A 23,881-nucleotide genomic window follows, 5' to 3' on the forward strand; every position below is an offset into this window, starting at 1 on the left:
TGCGCGAGCCTCCTTGTCTATTCACACTGCTTGTCATTTGAGTAGTCTCAGTCTGTCAACCAAGTGATGTTGCGTCATTCATCAACTTCTCCGACTTTATGAAGCAAACAAGCACAGAGACTTCAAGCAGAATCTTTACACGACAAGTTTTATCTTATTTTGTGTGAAAAATCAAGTGTTTAGAGTACATGTGGTTTAATAATGATACCGACAACCTACTGCGGTGTACTGTTGTATAGACACATTATTCCCAGCCAAGAATATGCACATTTTCACAGGCACCATGAAATATAGGTTAATTCCAGGTATAAACCTATATTTAAAGAGGGATGGAACCACTGTGACACCTCACATTGGCTTCTGAATTGTGAATTTTAAAGCATACACTTTACTGTCAACATATAAATGCATTCACTTTAGAACTTTATTCACCAAAACAACGAAGCACAAAGCAGAAAGTTCAACGAAGCACAAAGTTCGATAATATACGGTATACGATAATAGTGATACAACTGCATAAAGAATAGTTCTACAGTCATTTAAACCACTGACATGTTAGAAAGTCCAGTTCTGTGACTTAAATGAGTTGAGGTGATGACAAATAGTCAGCCTGTTGCAAACCCATGCTCTTAATTATGGATAACTTTATACTTTAATGTCGTTTAATAGGTTAGTTACATAAAAAATTCAAAACCAAACTGCATCCTGTACCGTGTGTGTGTGTGTGTGTGTGTGTGTGTGTGTGTGTGTGTGTGTGTGTGTGTGTGTGTGTGTGTATATATACATATATACACAACATGGAAAGTAGCAGCTTTTGGTACATCTGCATTGGCTTCAATTATAATTCATCCGAGGTTTTAAACTTTTAATGACTTTTATTAAAAGCGTTTGATCCCAGACTGTCTTTGGCTTACGAGAAAGTGTTTGTGAGAGAATAAATAATTCGATTTTCTTTATTTTTTAAGGATATGGTTAATTGCAGAGCTACATCAGCTGGGTGTGAGACAAGGGATATACAGTAACATCTGCTCGGAGGCACTGACAGTCACCAGTAGGCTGACTCTCCCCAGCTATCTTCACCTTTCCACTTCCCCTCTCATCATTTTCACTCAGGAAGGAGCACAGTTTGCTCTATTAAATCTGTAATGAGATGCAAATAAGATGCAAATCCCTCCCAGAGGAGTGGACTGCTGCAGGGAGGCTATCTGATGTCAGCGTTCAAGAGAGAACCACCGCCTCAGGAAGAAACACAGAAGAGAAAGAGTGTGGATGTGTGTCTTAAGAGTGTGCGCATGTCTGCCTATGTGTCGGAGATGGGGAAAAGGCAAAGCGGTTGAAAAGCGGCTAGGGCATTGATTGCAGCTGTAGAAAAATGTTTTTGATTTATCTTGGACACAGGAGCAGAGTGGGACCTTCAGTATCACTGCATGGCAGAAAAATTCAGTCGCAGAAAAATAATACCCTCAATCTGTCCTCTGTACAGCTCCAGATAGGAGGCTGGAAGAGAGAAAGAGAGAGGGAGGGAGAGAGAAGCGAAGCTAGAAAGAAAAAAAACAGAGAAATGTAAGGAAAAAGATGGAGATTGGGAGGGGGAGTCAAGGATGCAGCCATGCCTGTTGACAAGAGAAAAATACACCTTTCAGAGAGAAATAAAGCTTCACCTCCCTCACTGCTGCATTCCCTCTGACATAGCAACTCATCTGGCCTCGCCACGCTCACACCGCAGAAAGAGAGGAAGGGACAGCGAGGGAGGGAAGGAGGAGGAGGAGGAAAGACAGGAACCAACACAAAAAAGAGAAAAGGAACGTACATCAATCTGTTTTTCTCACATCAGCAGTGAAACTATGTTTGCCTCTAACACACACTCACATCATTCTTCCAATACGTGCACTGTTGTATTGAATTTTGACCTACTGCATCTATGCTTTTCAGAGATATGAACCTTGAGCCAGACTCTTGGCATCAGTCCTGTGCATGTGCTCTGCCTCATCCACTTCACTGTCCAACTGTCCACCATCTTTTTCCTTCCGTACCAGTTAAAGCTAAGCTGTGGCTCAGAGATAAATACATAAAGTTGAAGCTGGACACGAACATACACTTTCCATCTCTCTCCTCACCCTCACACACTTACTAGGAAAAGAAAAACCCAAAGGGACCAAAGATGGTGATAAACCTGCGCTATTTTTAGCTGTAAACATAAAAATAGCATGTCTAAACCCCCAACTCCATCAGGATTGCAACACGGTAGGTTTTACTGACCCAGTATGGCACATTTATGTGTTACAGATGGCAACCATTTAATAGCACCTAAAGTCTGTAAACAGATATCTGCTTATGAATATGCAGAGTCTCTAATGTATTTTAAGCAACATAACATAATGACTCAGAATAAGTATGTAAAATAAGGTCATTGGATGGAAAATTTAAAGCTCTGTACATCACACTGCCATAAAGTTAAGTAATGTTTCTAGTAACTACATATATACTGCTTTGCATATAGTCATGTGGAGAGAGCAGTGACCAGCGAAGTGTTTCATTATTTAAGAGGGACATATGTGCATGTCTATAGTTACATTTCTCACAAATATGTAGTTAATTGTGACTGTATTACACCTACAGGGCTGTTCATTCCAGTATTGGCAAAACTATCAGCCTTGAGAATGGTAACACACTGCAGTGTTATTTAGGGCGTAAAGGGAAAGATTTTGGAGACATTCGGATCATTATACTCCCAACATACCTATTTGGTCTTTTCACCTTCACTGTCAAACCCAGTGGTTATAGTTGTGTATTCAAAGCACACAATCTGCTGCACTACATTGCATTGAATTGCAAAGGACAACTCACACAGCCCGAACGGTGCTGTCAGACATGGCATCGCAGACAGCACGAAATGCAAAGTACAGAACAAGTCTGACTACACATAACTGTACAAGCACATACACACACATTCATCCACGCAAAAACACACTGCTGATGTCTGTTCTCGTGTGGATCTGAAATGTAGCTAAAGCTCTGCAACTTTAGCGCTCTGGCATATACTGGATTTAATGCGACAATGCTCAGTAAACAGGGTGAAAACACAGTAAGATAATGCAGTAACACAGTGAAAACCACCCGAGCATCACACTTTGAATGACACACCTAATGCTGCCCTGCACCTTCCTCTCTTATATTTCTCTTCTTCCTTATAAGCAGTAATGAAAACCCATTAAACTGCTTTGGACTGCAGTCTCTTCCTTTTTCCAGGCTGATAAAGAAGATGCACAACTGTGAGTTGGTTCCTGGGGCCATGGTCGAGTGAGCTGCACTCAGACACCTGCTGCTCATTAACGACAACAGGCAAAGGTGACCACTTCAATCAGGATATTAAGGCTGGGAATGAAATGGACAGAGAAGGTACATCGGGGGGAGGACAAAAAAAAAAATGGAGGAGACGATTGAGTGTTTTTCTTTGGCTTTGTGCCCAGATGCGGTGTTGTGTCCCTCACCCAAGCAAGCTGCAAATTTCCTAGCATTCAGGTGTGTGTGTGCGCGTTTGCCCTGTCCACCTGACATCTCTTAACAGTAATAATGTATTCCCTCCTATTAATATGTTATGGATCAGCGAGTGTATTATTGATCCACCAGCTCAGCTATATAGTTACCCTGGTCCACCGCGCCCTCCACTTTCTCTCTTCACCACTGAGGTATCTCCTGTGTTAAACCTCCTGATAGAAAACCCTTTATCTTACAAGCTTTCCTCACTACTTTTCTTCCATTTACTTTTTTTTTTTAAACAGGAACTCAGAAGTGCACATTAATTCTCATCGTCTTGCATAAGCACCGATCAATAAACAGGTAAAAACAACATACTCTTTACCTTTGGGCTTGTGGGCATTGCACTAAAAAAGCTACCAACTGATGATTCAAGGAATATAATAATGATGAAATTTACTGGTTCCAGCTCAAACCAGAGGAGTTTGGTGCCTTAAAAAAATCTATATTTGGATTGAGTACCATTTGTTTACCAATCATTGTTCACTGCTTGAACTAACAACATACAGGCATCATCTTGGGTTCAGATTCCGATTTCATAAACTTAACTGAAAAAATTAATCTACATTAATCAATATTTGTTTAGCTGGTGAAAAGTATCAGTAATTAAGACAAAAAAGAAGAGAGCAGCCTTCATCATTTGTATGTGGTGTAAACTCAAAAGAGAGGGAGGGAGTTATAGTTAATAGTTAACAGTAAACATTAACTGGTTGTAACATCTCAATACGCAATGAAGCTTTCTTGTGTTTTAGACAGTAGCTAAAATGAGCAATTTAACGAAACGTATCACAATTACCTGTGTAAAAAGGAGACAAATAATCAAAATGTTAATTAACAGTGAAAATAATGACTAAAAATATCCCTATAATAATTATGTAAAGAGAAAAATTCTCCTATAATAAAGAGAAATATACTCCAATACTGTAAACATCTCTCCACAAAGAAGACAGAGTATGTGTTCACTGACGCAACTAACACAACATACTCCAACACCATAATTGATGTTTAAGTTTCTGCTGCAATGCATTTCACTTACAACACTCCTTTGGATCAGTCTGAAAATTAAAAAAACAACACCACCACCAAAAAACAATTAGTGTGCATTTTATTGCTGCACCAACATTATTTCTAAACGTCTGTCTCAGAGGGAGGCCAAGCTTCTGTTTTCTGTTAACAGGTTTTGTTCTGCTCCAACAGTACTTTTCTAAAAGTCAATGCTGGCTCAAGGAGTCCAGAGCAGAAAGTTCTCAAACTTATAAACAGTTCTCACAAGTAGAAATGTACAAAACACTGGAGGTTAAACAATTACTGCATTACATTTAGAGAATGGACCGGCCGCAGACTGGAACTGGACAATTTGCAGTATTCTTGGTGCAGACTGGGGACCGGCCAGCCAGAGCCATGAAAGATGTGAATATTTAAATCTTTTTTTGTACCAATACCAGCACCTCTCAAAATATGGAAAATGAGACCACCCTTCATCTATATACAGTGGTCCCTCACTATAACGCGGTTCACCTTTCGTTGCCTCGCTGTTTCGCAGATTTTTTTGTGCAATTTTGCACCAAAAAAAATTACTTTTTTTTAAACAGCACATTGTGTTCCGCGTCCTGATTGGCTGTAGACCACTGTCAATCAATCTCCTCCGTGCCGTGTCTCCTGTACAGTACAGAATGCGTTCTGCTTGTCAAATTTACATAAATCTTCGATCGCTTAAAGTGTGGCTCTGAAGTGCTGTACTGCATGTTTATACGTTTTGTCCCCAACAAACATAACACTGTCGACGAAACGTTTTGCACTGTCAAAGGCACCTGTGGTAGCACCAAAAGGGCAGAGGAAGATGCTAACCATCACACAAAAAGTTGGACTTCTGGACATGCTAAAGGAAGATAGAAGTTACCGTATTTTTTGGATTATAAGGCGCATTAAGCGAAACAAAACAGTCAGATAAGTCAAACTTTACTCAACTCATTCTTTTTGCTTCCTCCATTTCCGTACCATTGATTCATTAATGCTGAATTCTCTCTCAGCTGCTCTATTCCCATGTTCTGGACCTGAAGACAGGGTTTGATCTTTGTTTCATTCTATAATACTAGACTTATTTTTCTACAAAGGTTTGAACTTTGGGGGTGTTTAAACAAGAGAGAAAAGTGTGAAAATGTTCATGCCTGTCTGAGAAAAGTGTATAAAGTGAGTAGTGAGGGGTTTTACATAGAGCTGGGCGATAGAACGATAACAATATGTATTGCGAAATAACTTTTTCTCGATAGAAAAATTAAACTATTGCAATAGGCCTCATCTCTTTTGTCCTCTTAAAAAAAAAAAAAGAAAAGAAAAGAACAGCCAATCAAAATTAAGTAGCACAGAGCCGAACCAATCACAGCCGCAGCGTCGCGTCACGTCACGTGACTTGTTACGTACAGCACAAGCGCCAAGGCGCACATGTGTATTTGTTTTTGCAGCTGTGCAGCCCGGGTAACGAAGGAAATGAGTTTGCCGACTAGAGAAAAATCAACCGAGAGCGTGAGCGAAGGTTACCGAAGAAAAAACAGATGATGGTTCCAATGCTGGAGAGCTTGTCGAACGGAAGGGCCACAGAAGTTCCGTAGTGTGAAGGTATTTCGGCTATTTAAGTCTGACAAAAACAGAGTAGCGCGCACTGTAAATTGTGCCGAAAGCAAGTCTGGAAATACAATAAAGCGGTGCATGCTCAATCTCTGACTGAAAGCGCTGATTCGTCATTCGGCTTTTGTCAGACTAAAGTGACTGTTAAAACTGTTTGAAAAGCTAAGCTATACAACAAGGAGAGATGGAGAATTTCCTTTTAGTTCTCAGTTTATTTGATATTGACAAAAGTTAGTCAATTTTGTCTGTTCTTCTGTAAAACAAACTAAGATTTATTTTTAGAATTAATATTTTGTTTCTAAGTGGAATTGACAATTTAGTGGTCTGTGTTGTTTGTTCTATTTTGAAACTTAAACACTTTAGCGGCTGCCTTTTGTGTAGTTTGCAATATTTGCCTTTATTTATCTGAAACTGAAGTCTCATGTTCCTTAAGTACATCTGCCCTGTTGAACTTATTATGGGAAATAAATATTTAAATCAAAACAAGCTGCTGATTATTTCACATTTTACTTGTGAGCAACGGCACATTTAAATCTTACAAATATAGTTATTTGGCTTATATCGTGATATATATCGTTATCGCCTGAAATGAAAAAAACATATCGTGATATGAAAAAATCTTATATCGCCCAGCTCTAGTTTTACAGCCTTAAAACATCTATAATAATTGTAAAAAATAAAGCTGGCTACTTCGCGGATTTCACCCTTTCGCGGGTTATTTTTAGAACGTAACTCCCGCGATAAACGAGGGACCACTGTATAGCATTATTTTAAGGCTTTTTTAAATGCAACTTCAATATCTGTAAACTCTTTGCCACCTACCTTGGGACATTTCGGTTTTCAAAATACATCCAAAAGAAATCTAAACTCATAACCATAAGCTACTAAACTGCATCACTCCCATACACACACCAACACACTTCACACACACCAGGACACATGACATTCATAAGAGGAAATGAAAAAGAGCTCCGTCCTGTCCTGGGCACTGCCATGCAAGACAGTGATTGTGTTGAGTCAATGTGATTACCTGGGAGTCACTCTCTGGAGGGAAACGCTGCTGAGTTATCACAGTCTTATTATTCCCAAACTAATATCATAGCCTGCCAATCACTTGCTTGCCTTTCTTAACCACATGTTGACAGGTGTGGTGATGCACACATACTGTATGAGAGGCATAAACACACATAGACAGGAGTACTTTTAAACCGAAATACATCCATACAGATTTGCACATGGTGAGAAGTAATAGAATGCGCCGAGAATGAATGAATGCACCCAGACACACGTATAATCACTCAACCACACAGGCTGCAAGCCAGCAGACATTCACACGCAAACTTCCTCAAAGGGCCCCAGGGTGAGGAGAATCGTCCTCTTCATCTGAAGTAGGGAGGAAGCCCATTGGCCAAATTAGATTGTGCCATTTCCTGACGGAGTTAAGCATCAATCTGCAGCACTGTGCAGTGATTCGCAGTGACCTTGGCCTATCACAGCACAGTGTCTGGGAATGCTCAGAGAGGCTCTTAATCAGACCTGGAGGACATGGGGCCTATGATGACATTACTCAGCCTTTATCTCTCTACACACGTCCCACTGTTTCTCTGTATGTCTGTCTCCCAATCTGCCTATTCCATTCGTTGCCTCTCAGCTCCAGGATGAGGAGGTGGCTCTACAGCTCAAATGGACACTTACTTAACCTGACCTCTGGATGTAATCCTTTTCCATTGATCCAATTCTACGCTGAGCGTTTGCCCTCACAATGCTGACCAAACACACAAAACGTTTGCCCTTTTGTATCAAATCTGACCTATTTCACTCATTCCACTCAACAGGTACATCAACAGGTCAGTTTCTGCATCCCTTCCAGCATCCATCCTCAAGCATATAGGACCATCCCCTAAGCAATACACACTCATCCTCAATCCAGGGCCTTACGTGAATGATGAGATTGTGTTGGGATGGAGACAAATGAGCCTTCATTACAGCCATGACAGCACAAAGGAGCACCAGAGAGAGGGATGGAAGAAGAGAAGCTCTCTTTTTTTCATCTCATCCTTCCCTCATTTACCACGACCAAGGTTCTTAACACATAAAGGACACAAAAGGACACAGTACATTTGATAAATATGTGCATTCATAGAGCCTTCACCTATATATACATAAATACCATAAAAAAATATGTGCATTTATATTGCTCATTTATGCGCCTTCACATGTATTTACAGTTCTTTAAAGCAAACTTCATCCATAGAGTCTATATAGCAAACACCTACATGGTAAATGGAATTCTCTGTCAGGACCTATCAAGGAAAAGCTTTGCCTCCACATGGATAACACACTTCTGCAAACATACACACATTTATGCACGCATAACTTTCTCAATCCCACAGCCATGCTGCATGCCAAATGAATACAGTAAAAGCATACCGTTTTAGGTACATTTGGCCCATTTGATGATTGAAAGAGATTTGTAAAATCAAAGATATAAAAAGCCTGTCTCTTTGTTGGCAGACAGTGTAAGGAGAATGTAATTGCATTTTTCCTCTCTTGGTTTAACAAATGATGTTCTGCTGTACGGAGGGTACAAAGTTATGAGAGCTGCACAGCACCTGTACGCACATTCAGACACACTTGTACACAGAAAATGTAGCACAACAAACAATGTGATATTACAGCTGCCAGTACAACACAATAGATCTCTGTTTTGTTTTTTTCACACAAAGTAATATTACCACTCATATCCACTCTACATCACTGTGCCAATTTTGAGCTATAGAAATAGAGGAGCAAGCCAGAATTTTAATAACCTCAAGACTAGCAAAAGCCCATGAGAGTGTACGTATATGTGTAAGTAGATAAGTGTGTGCCGGCTGCTGAGTCACGGATCCGTCTGAGCCAGTTCTCAATAGGTCAAAGTCAAGATGTTACCTAAGAAAGACATGATGGGTTGTCAAAAAGGAAAAAGGAAACGAAATAACAGATACTGAATGAGACCATCCTCAAGGCATGCAGACCAAGCCTTTCATTCTCCCTCATGCACCCACAGTACATGTCCCCCAAGGCCTCATGTTCAGGCTCTGGCTGTTGAACAAACAAATGCACACATAATGTAGACACAAAAGAAATTACTGATACACTCGACTGGCTCTAAGCCAATCGAATGACTTGCATATTTTGTCTTGGATATCCCCACCTAGCTGAGTGTACTAGGTAGAAATTTAGTGCTAAAAACGTCCAAAATGAGTGATTTCACTTTTAAAAAATGAGCTTGGAGAAGAGGTTTTCTCAACATAGGCTCTGCAGCACTGATCCTGCACTGCTCAGGTGCTGCTGAGCAAACATGACAAAATGAATAAAAGGAAGGTGTAGCCAGAAAGAGAAAAAGCAGCACCACTTGGCTATCCATTATGCAGCAGTGCACCTTATGACTGAGGTACAGTCACTCCGCTCAACTAATCTGATATTGGCTCAAAATATTTTCAGCTAAATAGCTTTGTATCTTCTTATCTGGCAACAAGTCCTGTAGTGAGACAATACGCTAATGCATTTAATCTGTTCATAATGAACACTCCTACCTATCAGTACCAAAAAAAAAAAACTAATACTATGATATTACCGTACAGAAGGGCTAAATTAAATTAATTAAAAGACACACAGATGCTTCCAAATATCTGTGAGAGCATACTTCTCTAGCCTGCAACCTTGAGGCAGCGCCCAGCCCAAAGTGATGGATATTCTGATACAGACGTTTTTCTTGCCAGCCAAGTCCAAGCCAGCGAGAAAAAACACACACACAAACACGTCTGTCATCCTCGCTGAGCAATGGCTGGCACAACATACATCTCCCTCTCTCTCCTGCTCCATCCATCTCCAGTATTCTCCATTTATATTTCCTCTGCTCTCCTCATATCAGCATCTCTATATCTGACTTCTGTAAGGATGTATTCATCTACAACATGTCACAGAAGAATATCTCCCCCTTAATGCTTATCTACTTCTCTTACAACTCCTCTCCTGAGCTTTGTACTTCTTACTTAACTTGAACACTTGAACTGAATTTCAGTATGAAAATGACATGTTGCTGCAAAGAAATAAAGTCTATTTAACTCATATAAGGTATCCTCTCTACTTAGTCACTCACAGCCTCCGAATACAAATTCAAACACATAACAGACTCTCTCTTACTCATCCCTTTAAGTGCTTACACACACCTGATGGATCCTCCGCTTAGTCCCGTTCCTCCTCCTCTGCTTTGCCACCACACCACGAAGGTCACTCCCGGCCCACTGTCGCTCTTCCTTCTCCTGTTTTCCTCTCCTCTTACTATCTGTCCTTCTCCTCCTCTCTCTGCTTTGGTCAGAAAGAGAGAGAAGAAAATCCTTCCAGAGACAGGAAATCCTCAGCTAGAGACAGAGACACTTAAAGATTGTAGAGCCTAGCTGCCGCTGAAATACACAGGAGCTGCTGACTGACTGAGCTGTTAAAGTGCTGGAGGGAGGCTAGTGTGGCTACGATACGGTCTGCACCACAGCAGTGTACAGACACATGAGCAGCCAGAAAGCTCAGAGAGTCGCTAGCTCAAAGCTCACCGCAGCAGAGCTCCGAGTCAGCAACCTAGCCCCCCACCCTCCCCTCCCGCCTGGCTCACTCTCGCTCTGCCGCTGCCCCCCTCCTTTCCTCTTGCACAGTTACCACATTCCACCTAATAGCAGAATCCTCTCTTCCTCACTTTCTTCTTCATTTAACTAAAGTATACATCACTCTCATCCCCAGCTCAGGCATTTCCCTTCAATCAGACAAGAAAATCCTGCAGCTGAGATGTAGGTAAAATCTTATCTTCTCACTAATATATCTTCAAGGCAAGATTGTGTTTGTGAACACAGGATGAAAAGAACACCTTAAAAGCATCAAGAAGAAAGTCAAAAACCTGTCTCTCTCTTTTCTTCTTTCGGCTCCTCCCTTTAGGAGTTATCACAGTTGATCATCTGCTTCCATCGTACCCTATCCCCAGCATCCTCTTCTGTCTCGCCAATCCTCTGCGTGTCCACCTTCACTAGATCCATGAATTTTCTCCATGAATTGTCTACCTCTTTTCTGCCTGTCTGGCTAACTTTGTCTCCAAACTACTCAATCTGAGTTGTCTCTCTGACGTATTAATTTCTCCACCTCATCCCCAATAAAAATCTTTTCACCTTGACCGTTTTGTAAACCCTCCCTTTCACTGCTGCTACGATCCTCTGTCAAATGTGTTTAACTATACATTTTGTTTCTTTTTAAAACAGCAACATGCACCTACCAAGCAATCATCTCATGTGAACATGTCTATAAGACCATTTTCACTCTTTTGCTAAAGGTAAAATAAAGATTAAGTTCAAGTTTGGGAGTTTTAGTTACCTCTTCAAGTGATTTTACTCTCTTACTATGTTCTCTTTTTCTCTACTATAATGATTACTTGTCAGTGAGTGAAATTTTAGTTGGAATAAAAACCTGCAGACTGTGGGCTGTCTATTGATCGTGAAGTTCTCTGTCTGCCTTTAAAGAAATAAAAAGACATTTCCAATTTAAACTTGGCCAGTAACCCCTTCAAGTTAGTTTCCTTCCAAATGCTATTTTGTAAACACGCTCTGAAAATCCCCTTCTTACAACTTGCACACGTGTAATTTTAATGTGCGCTGGATCTTCTTCAGTGTGTCGAAACAGCAACCAATCAACTTCACTTTGGGGAAAAGTAGAAAGTTGAGTGGAGACAAATTTGGCAAGAAGGTCAGTTGGTGAGTGAAGATTCAATTGGTGCGGCCAATGGAAGCATGTAATGCCACTCTTTGAGTTAAAAATGCTCCACCAATGTCTCATAACAATACAGTAAACCCTTTGGGCATGAATTCATGGTACATAACCCAGTGCATGTCAAAAATTGATGAGCATGCTTTTGAATGATGTTTCACTAAAATCTTCTGTTTGATCTGACACCAACATCAGCAACAGTCTTCACAGCATTACAGTTATGTCAAAAAGATGCTGCTAAAAAAGTACTGCCCAAGCAGACTACCTGGAAGAAAAGATCAGCCAGATCTAGATGAGACATGATTTTTCATTTTTATGGGCAGACTTGCAGAACTGTATGAGCAAATATTTTTTATACAAAGACAAAGATACAGAGATAAAAAACAATTCTGTTCAGCTTAGATAGAGACTTTTTTTTTTTTTGCTTACCTTTTAACACAAATAAGCAACATACAGATCACAAAAAAACCATATACAGTCAAGAAGACAGCAATGAAAGAGGGACACAGTGGCCCCAGATGAATCTAAATCCACACACCAACACCTTCACCCCCACTATTTATCATTTAAAGTATTCATCCTCTCCAAACCTAATGCCCTGACAAAGACAAGCTTATTCAGCCCTCCTTAACACACAGATTAGCCACAGACAGACTACACACACTGAGACCCACATAGTGGAGTGGAAAGAGATGAACACATAAAGAGTGGGAGGGGAAGTCAAGTGGAGCATTGCCCATTGGGGAAAAAAGAGCAATCCAGGAAAAAGAGACTGCAGTCACTGTATCAGAAAGGCTCACTTTGGAGAGGTGTTGGAAAATCAATAATTTACCAAAATTCTGTTTGTTGTTATGGCAGGCACTAAGCAGTGTGGTACAAAATAATACTGCAATATCTTTTGTTTTTAGAGTCATTATGTCAATTATGACATCATACATTCAACACCATTTCAAGGCAGGAAACACACTATTTGAGGCTTTGAGGACACACAGTGACTACAAGCTCAAAAGTGAATTTAATTTAAACCTCAAGTGGTAACATTGTGCTATATGACTTCAGTCTTAAGTAAATTAAATAATGGTTTGTTACTGATTGAAATAGCATTTATTTTGGAAACAAATTGATAGTTGCTGAAGCCAAAACAGTGAACACTAACGTTTATGCCTAAAAACAGCAATTCTTTAAAATGGATATCTAGACATCACAGAAAAGGTAAGCATGCCATGCTACGAATACTGGCTCGTCTATACATTTGTTCATTTCCTAACATGTGCCAGCCAAGTTGAACAACACATGATTTTTGGACAATTTCGGGAGAATTAGGTCAGAATATTTTCCACAGCTCTCACATGTTCCACAAAGCAGGAAATAGTCCGCTTTAGACACATTCGCACCACTGGGAATACTCGGTTTAAACAAGGTAGCTGCCTGGGTAGATTGTGCAGGAGGCAGTACACACAGCACCCACTCTCTAAATGTAAATGCACCACTAGGACTATCAGTTGCACTATTCTTCGCAATCTAGCATAACACTGCACTGAATATTTGATCTGTCACAGGCATCTCCGTGGCATAAGTACTCTAGACAGAATAAAAGATGGACACAGACATCATGATGTCAGCCATTGGTTTTGAACTTCAAGCTTCAAACTTAGTGTTTTGCTAAATTATCAGTTAACGCTAACTTGGTTAGCAAGCTGCCTTAATCAACTGTACAGGTGCAATGCACAAACAGAAAAATCAGCTCATTAGTGCTGAGTAACAGACTTATAAATTACTAGATTTAGATATTTCACTCACTAAAACTGCTGCACTTCTTGGACGGTGTAGAGCTCACACTAAGCCATATTATGTACCAGATAATTCCAGATAAAATGCTCCAAAAGGCACCAACAGCATAAACACAGCAAAGAGGTCCAGTTTAATAAGTTAATAGTGGAGGCGAAATCTGGGAGAAGCTGATCAGCTTTAGGTATCTGAATTGGCACACCTATCAATATGGCTATCCCCCTAATTCCAGTACCCAGGTGGACTTGTTGGAGTTATGAAAAGTTGTTGTGAAGGGAGAAGCTGCCCATAGAGGCCAAATGAGGCTGTAAATGAGCTTTTTTTTTAATGCTGTACAGTTGGGCATTTTAATTTGGGGGTTTATAGAGATTTGGAGTCAGCCTCAGTTGGCACCTAGAGGAACGGCAGTTTTTGCCACTTAAGCATTAGCTTAATTTTTTAGCTCTGGAGATTCCCCCTTTGGTAAGCACTGCAGCGAATGCATGAAAGCAGCTTTTTAGTGTGAATATGATAATTAAATAAAATGCAAAACATATTTTTATTAGTATTTTGTTTGGTGTTTTTGTAACAGTTATTGAATATAATTACTTTTTAAAAGTTTTCCGAGCAGGTGAACAGCACCTCTCATCTGTTGTTGGGCTCACATCCGATTGAGTCTCCATATGAAACACTATAAGCAGGGAAAGCCACTTTTCATGGGAGCAGAGAGAAAATAAAAAACTCATAAAGAGTCCATCCCTGAGCTCTGCCGGCTTGTAGAACAAACAGCTAAAAGGATATGAAATAAAGCCTTCACTCAGTCTTCTCTAAAAATTTCTTCCAGCCCTCTCTACCCTTTCTCTGTCTCTCCATCAGTCTGACTGTGCTTTCAACCCTCACTCTCCTCTCTCATCTGAACAAGGACATTCAGTACATCACCACAAAAAAATGTCATCTCCATCTCCATCTCTACTCACAGCTGTTGCTATGGTCACAGCAATAAACCTGACTGTGCTGCCTCACTCCAAACTGAATGAGTGCCTATATAGGATGTGCTTTTGCCCTTACATGTGTCAAAACTATGAGAAAACAAACATGCATGCACCTGCATCATTCTTCGATGGAGACCAAGTTGTTATGAGGAACCACTTGAGCAGTCAATTGACAGCTGTCGAGTGTTGCCATAGGGGCAGATTGATAAGCAAGCGTGTTAACTGGCATTTGACATAGAGGAGATAGATTACGTTTAGGTAATGACTAGCTGAGTGGTATTTAGATGTGGAATGCTGTTCCATCTCCCTGGCACTGTCACATGCTCATTAAGAGCATTAGAGCATGTCATTAACATACACACATACGCTCACTAAAGCGTATCATTAAATAGATTTAATTATTTAAGTTTCTGAGTCTCTGAATAACGACAACAAGTGCACAGTGCATTCAACTTCCAAACAAATGACTCGTCAGTACATTTCTAATTAGTGCAGAGAAGAGGAAAAAGATTGGTATTAACCTGGGCTTACTCACTCTGTGTGTGTAAAAATGTGTGAGCATATGTGTGTGTATTCATTCTCAAGTAATTATATTTCCAGGCAGTGCTGAGCAGAGAGGGGCAGGACTGTGTGTATATTCCATTCGGCTTATCAGACGTGTCCAATCCTGAGGTAGATCAGATCGAACAGTAAAAGCTCATTAATTACGGATGGTTGCTGAGCGACAGAGAAAAAAGGCAGTGAAGGGGGGGTGAAGAAGCAAGGTGAGGGGACAGATGGGTGAGAAAAAGAGGGTAATGTGTAGTACTGGAATGCTGAAGCTGAGATATAATAATGAGAAATCGTGTTCTCATCGTCCTCTGGTTTGAGAAGGAAGGAGTCAGCAAGAACCGCTTTGGAGATCAAAGGTTAAATGTTGTCAGTCATCTCTGTTGATGGAGGTAGAGACTAAATGCTGTGTGATCCTTTCCCGCATATGAAGGAGGATCACACAGCATACACTTAATGAATGTCAGATTTCAAGAAAATGTTGTTATACAGAAAACTACATTTGTGGAAGATATCCTTGAAATAAAATTTCAGCTGAGTTTCACTATAAGATTATATCTCCTTATGTGATTATCCTTTTGCAAATTCCCGAAATTATGCAAATTCTTTTCTTAAGAGAACATGATTATCTGAGAAACAGCGATTTGTGAGTCCTGTTGTGATGCCAGGGATGAACCCACCCTCGTGAAAAAAACACCACATTCTAACAGGTAATACATTTTAAAATGTGTGTTATGATTTTTAAAGGATAACTAAATGTTACTTACCATTTCTTACTAAATGCAGCAGTTATTTCATGTTAACAATAATACACAGCCTATCCAAATAAATAGTGAAAAGAGACATAATGTTAATGGTAACCAGGAGAGAAGAAAACACTAATCAAGTTTTACTTAAATGATTAAAAAGCTTTTTGAATCTGTTGTAATATAATATTTAAAACCCCTTCTCACCTACTGCTTCTGCATATAGGCACAGGTTTACTACATTACAGCTTCATTAATGGCTCAATCTAGAGTACCAACACAATCGATAGCTTTGCCTCATCGAACACAGCACTGCACATATCACTCCCTTGTATTGCAGCTGGTAATAAGACATTACCCAACAACTATTTGGTTTGCAGAAAGGTAACAAACTGTTTCTTACATATTAGGGTGTTTTTGCTGTATGTGGCTAGAAATAGTAGTCAAAATTACTACGTATCTGAAATGAGCCAAAAGGCAAAATAATTTTGGTTCTTTACCCTCCAGCAGTTATTTTCTACCTGGTTCTAAATCATGAATCCTGGTCAGTATGAAGGATTTCCAACATCTCTTCCAAACTATCTGTGTATAACTGTCACTGCTTACCAGCCTGACACTATTATATGCCTTTTACTATACAAACTATTCAATAATTTCCTGCTTTTTACATCTTTATTGTTCCACATTATTAATTTATATATTACAGTTTACAGAGGACCTACTCACACACACATGGTAGGAGCAGCACAGTATAAGAATTATCAGTAGTTTCCCTGCAGCTTACACACACAGAAACAGACATGTACAAACGCAAACATTTGGACCCATGTACCTCAATTTTCCATTAGCTGGTCAGACCACCTCCTAAATGAACAAACATAGCAGATGATGATCTGCTGCAGCAAATGCATATATACAGCACGTGAACATGAACACTTTGCGATCACATAAATGGCAGTACATAAACCAATTCCTATTCGTCACACCCACCTACAGACCAGAGATAATCATAAAAAGTAATTGGTACACACTCTTGAATATATTAGTCCTTGATTTGGGCTCCATTGAACTCCCACATATTCATTCCACGAACTGCCAACATGGCAAAGCCTGCTGCTCAACATTTTCATCTTCCCCCAAAATTTACCTAAGGATTTTTATATTGCAAAAATATAGATAATAATAATGTATTTAAATGGCTTTAGTGAGTATTGTCTTTTTGCGTCATGGTCTTGTATAAATGGACCTGATATCTAAACATTTTCTTTGTCTACTAAGTGTTGTAGATTAATGTATCACTGTTCTGATTAGTCAGGAATATGAAACTGTAATGGTTTAGAGTGTGGTACATCATTTTCATTTAGCAATAACATGCATATGATGGCGACTCCTCACAGTGTGGGCTGTGCGCTGTATGCTTCCTTGGAAATTATATGAGGCACAAAATCCAAAGGTTTGCACAAGCAGCCAATTGACAATCAAGTCACAAGTGAAAATGAAAGTATAGTAGCCTCTCTACGTTTTCCCTTCCAGCTACCTTACTGGTAAGGTTTCTATACTGGTGGTCTAGGGTATCATTCACCTGCTGCTTTACACTGAATCTCATCCTATATAGTCTAATCCCACCATCTTAGACGGCAACAGCAGTCCTTCATCTTCCCTGGAGATCCAATGGAAATTGGAGGGCTGCTCAACAAGAACATGCAGAGGATGGGGAACAGGTATGTGTGCTGTTCATAGTAGCTGCAGAGCACATATGCACCTCCTTTTTCTCTGAGTACTTAGACACGTACATCATATCCCATGTTGTTGCTGAACAATAGGGAAAAAATCTGCATGTTTCATTAATGCATGTCCACACTGTGTATCTCTGTAAATCTGAGGTAAATTCGTGTATTGCAGTATTGGCCAAGTATGATACCACTCAGACTCAGTATACAATAGTATATAGTGGGCATTTGTGGACTTGATCAAACCCTAACCCTAGAGGCATATAAAAGTATATGGAGGTCAAATCAATCATATTTTTTACTTAATTTCGTTATGATGAACATTGCAGTTTTGATAAGTGTACTTTCAACTTTCCATGCACAGCTGGTTAAATAAATAAATAATTTTTGTATTACATCTGAAACAGAACGACTGGCACCTACTGGCTTCTGCACTGCATTTTACATCAGATTTTGCAGGGAATGTTCTGAACAGAATCACAGCACAAAGGAGGTTGAAAAAAAGGCTGCAAAGCTACAATAGCATCCATTTATTTATGTCAATTCTACCCAGGCATCATAACACATTGCCCAATGATATATTGATATTTTAAAATGCTATGTGCAGCAGATTTAAGTACCTCTCAGCAATAACTCCCCAAAAGAGCATCTCTGTTTCCCTCTATTTAATCTCCTCCTTCCTCCCCCTCCTCCACTCTTTTTCCCAGTGCCTTCTGCGATGTCTGGGTGTCATTAATCTGATGGTACTGGAGTGGTACCCATTACAGTCGCACACCCTAAATCAATGACTGATACATGGGGGTGTATGTGTGTCTGCATAGCTAAAAAAAAAAATTCCGGCAAAGATTTATATTGTGATGTTCACTGTCTTTTGATTCCTCTCTGTGCTTTGCTGATGATCTTACACTACAGGAGGGCCTAATGAGTTGATGTGCCCTCATGAATAAAGCGAGAAAACCTGCGCACACATATGTATATGCATGCACATACACACAAATGACTCAGACTGTTTGTTTTAAAAAGTGAACAGTGTGATAAATCACAAATGCTGGTTAGAAGTAAATATTTGCATGTGCTAATTGGACTCATTAATGGCACAGATATGAGTGGGGGGGGTAGGAAGCGAAAAGAGATGAGTAACTACTTAAATATACACCACTGATCAGCTATCTAATTGGAGCTTTGTAATGCACACACACACACGCGCTGTTTGTGCACTGGTGTGTCAGGCTGTAGGAGAGGAATGACTAATACCTTTCTTAGACACACATGCGGACGCACGCGCTCGCACACACTCCGGCAAAGGCTCTTCACTGAACCCCCGTCTGCAAAGAGGCTTTCAAGTAAATTGAGTTTGGGTTTAGGGTCCTGTTTATATTAATGAGTCCACTGCCGGTTGAGTTAGGCCCACTGCTCTGTGTTATTACCTGCTTGATAATGAATGCCAGCTTGACTAGCAGCAGTCAATGGAGGCTGCCTCACATAGCAGATAATGCCGCGACTTGCCACTGGCTTGCAAGAATAGATTAGCTGCAATCTCCCAAGACTAGAAAATGATAGCAAATAGTAAATGTAGGCATTTACTGTGTAACCCATTGCACCTTCAAAGACTTTTACAATTACTATATACAAGACCTTGATCAAACAGCATTAGCAAATAATTGAACACATTTGTTTCAACCATCTGGAAATTGCAGATTGGTGGAATTTTTCCTCACAGGACAGTACAGCGAGTTTAAACTATTTTAGAGGTAATTTGGTAAACATTTTGGTAATTACCTTTTCCCAATATGGAAAGCCCCTAACTGATATTATCTAATAGGCTATAAAAGCACAGCTATTGTTAATAATTAATACTAAGCATCCCTTATGATTAAGCACCTGGCAACAGTGGGAAGGAAGAACTCCCTTTCAATAAACAAAATCTCTAGAAGATTCAGGGAGGAACAAGTACTTTTTTCCAACTGGCTGTGGGGTGAGGAGAAAGATTTATTTAAAAAAAAAATAAAAAGGATCCATGAACAACAGGGCAAAACATGAACTAGGTGAGAGAGAGCAGATGGTTTAAAGTTACGTTTATCATTTATTCACAGGGTTGGTCATAATAAACAAATGAGCTCCTGATACAGCTTAAATTAAGTAAAGATGGGCATTTTTAGCCTGCACTACACTAGTGGCCAATGTGGCAGGCACACAGCAGATGTATAGAGCAGAGTGTTTAAGAAGAGCACTCTATTATGTGGATGGTTATGAAGATGGCACTTAAAGGAATCAGCTGATCATCAGCTCATCTAGATGGCACAAACGACTTCATGCTCCTGCTTAAGACCCATACTATGAGCTCCATTTTAGCGGTTTAATTAAACCACTGGGCACAATAAACTGTGGCTTTATTCTCTCTGTGCTCACTGTTTCTCAAGTGGAAAAATGTGCTGCAACATTGTTGTAGCAACTGCTCTTTCCACCCATATGTTTAGAGAATAACAAAGTCTTTTCTCAGTACAGTTGAATGTTACTCTAGAAAAAAACATGAAACCTAGGGGGAGAAAAGTGAAGTAGCACTTGGATTCCAGGGACTAACTATGTATAAATATATAACATACATCTTATCAGGACAGCTACAGAGACAAAAGTGTCAATGCCTCCTACAATGGATCGCAACACCGCACAGTTACTTTTATTTTACAGGCTCAAAAACAGAAAAAATCAAAATATGTCTTTACACTCCCAAGGGTAGTGCTGTGTTTTTCTATGAATGCAGTTTGATAGTGAACCAAAAGCCAAGGTTATAGCAGAATAGTGGTTCAAAACGTATCTGCATGCTATGGATGACAAACAAATCAGCTTTAATCCACATTTTTGTACCCCACACTAAGAACAATGGCAGTATGTAGACAGTCATAAAAAGCATGTCAGGCAGATATTTTTGAAAATAGTCAGTATGATGGACAGAGGTTGGTGGTTGTCATTTTCAGGAATTCCGTTTGTTCTGTCTTTCTTGACAAGAATTTCATATCCAAGCCCCTGGAGTCACTTTTTTTACACTTCTGTGAACTGCATGAATTCACATCCAAATCGAAAACAGCCGGCTGTGTGTGGCTACTAATAAAAAGCTGGGTTGTAACCCAGAACTTTTTTGTCTTTTATTTTACATCAGCTGGTCATCTAATAAAACAGAAATGCCATGAGAATGAATCTTTCAAAGGTTAGAGTGCAAGGCAGCAGCTCTTCATAAAGCTCGTCTAACTCGGAGTTCAGCCTACAAACTGCAAATGTTGTAAGCCAGGTGGGATGATTTTTTTTCTGCTGTAGTGAGCTGTAGTAAGAGTAGCCTATAGCTGGATGTTTGAAAGGCTACTGAAGTCTGTCTGCAGCTGCAAACAGTGAAATCCACAAGCTTTGCTCAGCATGAACAGTCAACATTCTTCATGTGTAGCGATTGTGAGTACGGTACCCTGTGGGTATTACATTGAACTGGCCTCTCAGTGTGTATATGCGTATGTGTGTGTGTTGTGGCGTCTCGGTAGTCTGCTGGTTCTCTGTGAGTGAAGCTTCAGCAAGCTTTAATAATTCACCAGTCTCTTTTAGCTCCCAGACAAACTCAGTTTTCACCAACAGGGGATTCAAGGAGCAAGCACAGAGGCAGCTCTGATTTAACTAGCGTCCAGTCTCACTCTCTCCCTCTCACACACACACACAGACACACACACACACATAGACACAGGAGCTTCTAATACAGTTCTCTGATAGGCTACCACAAATGCTTCCTTCAACAGCAGCCCATGTAGCACCAGTAAAGAAAAATGCCATACAGTGTGGTAAGTCTGTATTTTAATGCCTGATACATCTGAAAAGGCTGACAAAGACTGTTCCAGCTCAAAGGTTTCTCCAGACACAGACTTCTACTGCTTGAGTTAGTAGGACACTGCCATTGTTCACTCCATCCCTCAGCATTACACACAATTCAAACGAGACTCTTATTGAAAACATCACTGACCCATTCCATGCATGCTGTCAAATTATGTTGTTTTCTGTTAGCGGTTCATCATTATTTCATATTATTTTTATTTTACACTGAGCTAAATTTGACTCTGTCAGAGCAGCAGTTCGGATTTTTATTAATATAATTTCAGAAAGTGTTGCATGATCATGTTATCGTTCTATCCCAACAATAACATTATCCAAATAGGGTTGAACGGGTGGAATGCAGGGCAGGCTCCATGATAATCATAACTACGACAGAGAAAGACATCAATTAACACACATTCAGGCGTACAACTAAAGCATAATTACCATTCAAGCTCAACTGTGGGAGGAAATTGAGGAACCTGGAGAAAAACTAGTGAGAAACCAGAGGAGACCAGGCCTTCAAGAACATGCAAAAAGACCCCAGATGACCAGTTTATTCAAACCCAGAAGCTTTATGCTGTTAGGTGACAGTGCCCTCAGACAAACTGTATAAAATGTAAACCAGACATAATGTTTGACGGGCAGCTACTGGAGGATTATTTTCCCCTTGGCCTTTGCTCCCACCAGTGGGATGTATCCTGTGAAGCAGGCAGCATCTGAACTGGAACACAGCAGTAAAATACTTGCTACACAGAGGTTGCTGCTAACCCCACAAATACAGGGGTTCACATAAAGTTATTTTTCCTTTCACTAACTCAGTTTATACTCTAACATTAAAATGACCCTCTGCCCTCAATTCTGTACACAGGAAACAAAAACAACCAAACTCTCAAAACCACAACATGCTGGAGGATAGAGAAAATATGGGAGATAGAAATTGCAGAAGCTTAAAGATAGAGAGAAAAATAATCAAGACTGGTGATGATTTAAAAACACAAATCACATTTTGTTTGCTTTGATTTTAATTTGACAAAAAATGTTAAGTTCTGTCACATATCTCCCAGTAATTGCTGCTCATTGCCATAACGAAGACGGGAAAATTAGCTGCACTTAAACAAGGAAAACAAACAAACAAAAAAACAACAGCAACACATCAGAGATCAAACAAGCATAGCTCAAGCAGAAACAGTTGGCAACACGGGTAATAGTCAACATCAGACTGCATACTAATGCTTCATGGAAGCAGAAAAATATGTCAGAGCCTGAGGGGAAACCAAAACATACAATTATCATAACACATGAAGCTATATATGCACTTAATATGATATCTGTCCCCTCCTCCCCCTTTTGTTTTCTATGGCAATATTACTATAAAATTCATGGTTTAAGCTTTTTTCAAGTCATATAGTAAGCCCCCCAGCATCTGCATACAACAAGGTGGAAAACTACTTTTTCAAAACGACACTGAAAACATATCAACTTATGAAGGTAGAGGCTAAACGTAAATGTTACAATAAACTTAATTAGTAGAAGGCTTACAAAGTGATAGCTCACTAATGGAAAATAAAAGGTTGGAGGTCCATAATGGCTTACAGATCCTTGAAGGCCTGAAGAAGAAAAAGAAGGCTATGAAGAAAAAAAAAACATCATGTTGCAGGTCCATAAATATATAGAACGTGAAGATGTTCTGCTTATGCTACATGAATTAAGTTAAACCACTGGGGCTCACTGCAAATTCACAAAACAACTTAACACAATGAGTTTCTTTTCTGAATAAAATGCACAAATACACACACACACACACACACAGACACACACTCTAACACAGAGACTTGACAGTGATCAGTATTGAAAAGGCTACATTGTAACCCCATGTCTAATTTCACAGATGCTGAACAAATTGTCCTCTAACCTAAAGAACGTGCTCGTGCGGGTGGTATAATTTGTGCGACTGTGTATGTGTGTGTTTGTTTGTGTGTGTATTCATCTCAGATTCAGACAATGAGAAAATGTCAGGGAGGCGTGACGAGAGCACAAGATGCAGGGGGAATGTCTATGTGATTGTGTCTGTTGGTACATCTTGACACTATGCAAGCCAGCGTGTGTGTGTGTACGTGCGCGTGTATGCACAAGGGTGTGGGATGCAGCCAATACAGTAGAAGAGTACATCTCTGCATTGGGCTGCAGTGCAGAAGAGCCAGCACACACACACCAACACACACACACACCTCTTCAGCATTCAAAAGTCGTCACGTATCTGTTTGATGCAAGCTGACAGTTTCACTTCTAAACCGATTTA

This window comes from Oreochromis niloticus, linkage group LG23 (genome assembly GCF_001858045.2).
Source record: "Oreochromis niloticus isolate F11D_XX linkage group LG23, O_niloticus_UMD_NMBU, whole genome shotgun sequence".
Taxonomy (NCBI): Eukaryota; Metazoa; Chordata; class Actinopteri; order Cichliformes; family Cichlidae; genus Oreochromis; species Oreochromis niloticus.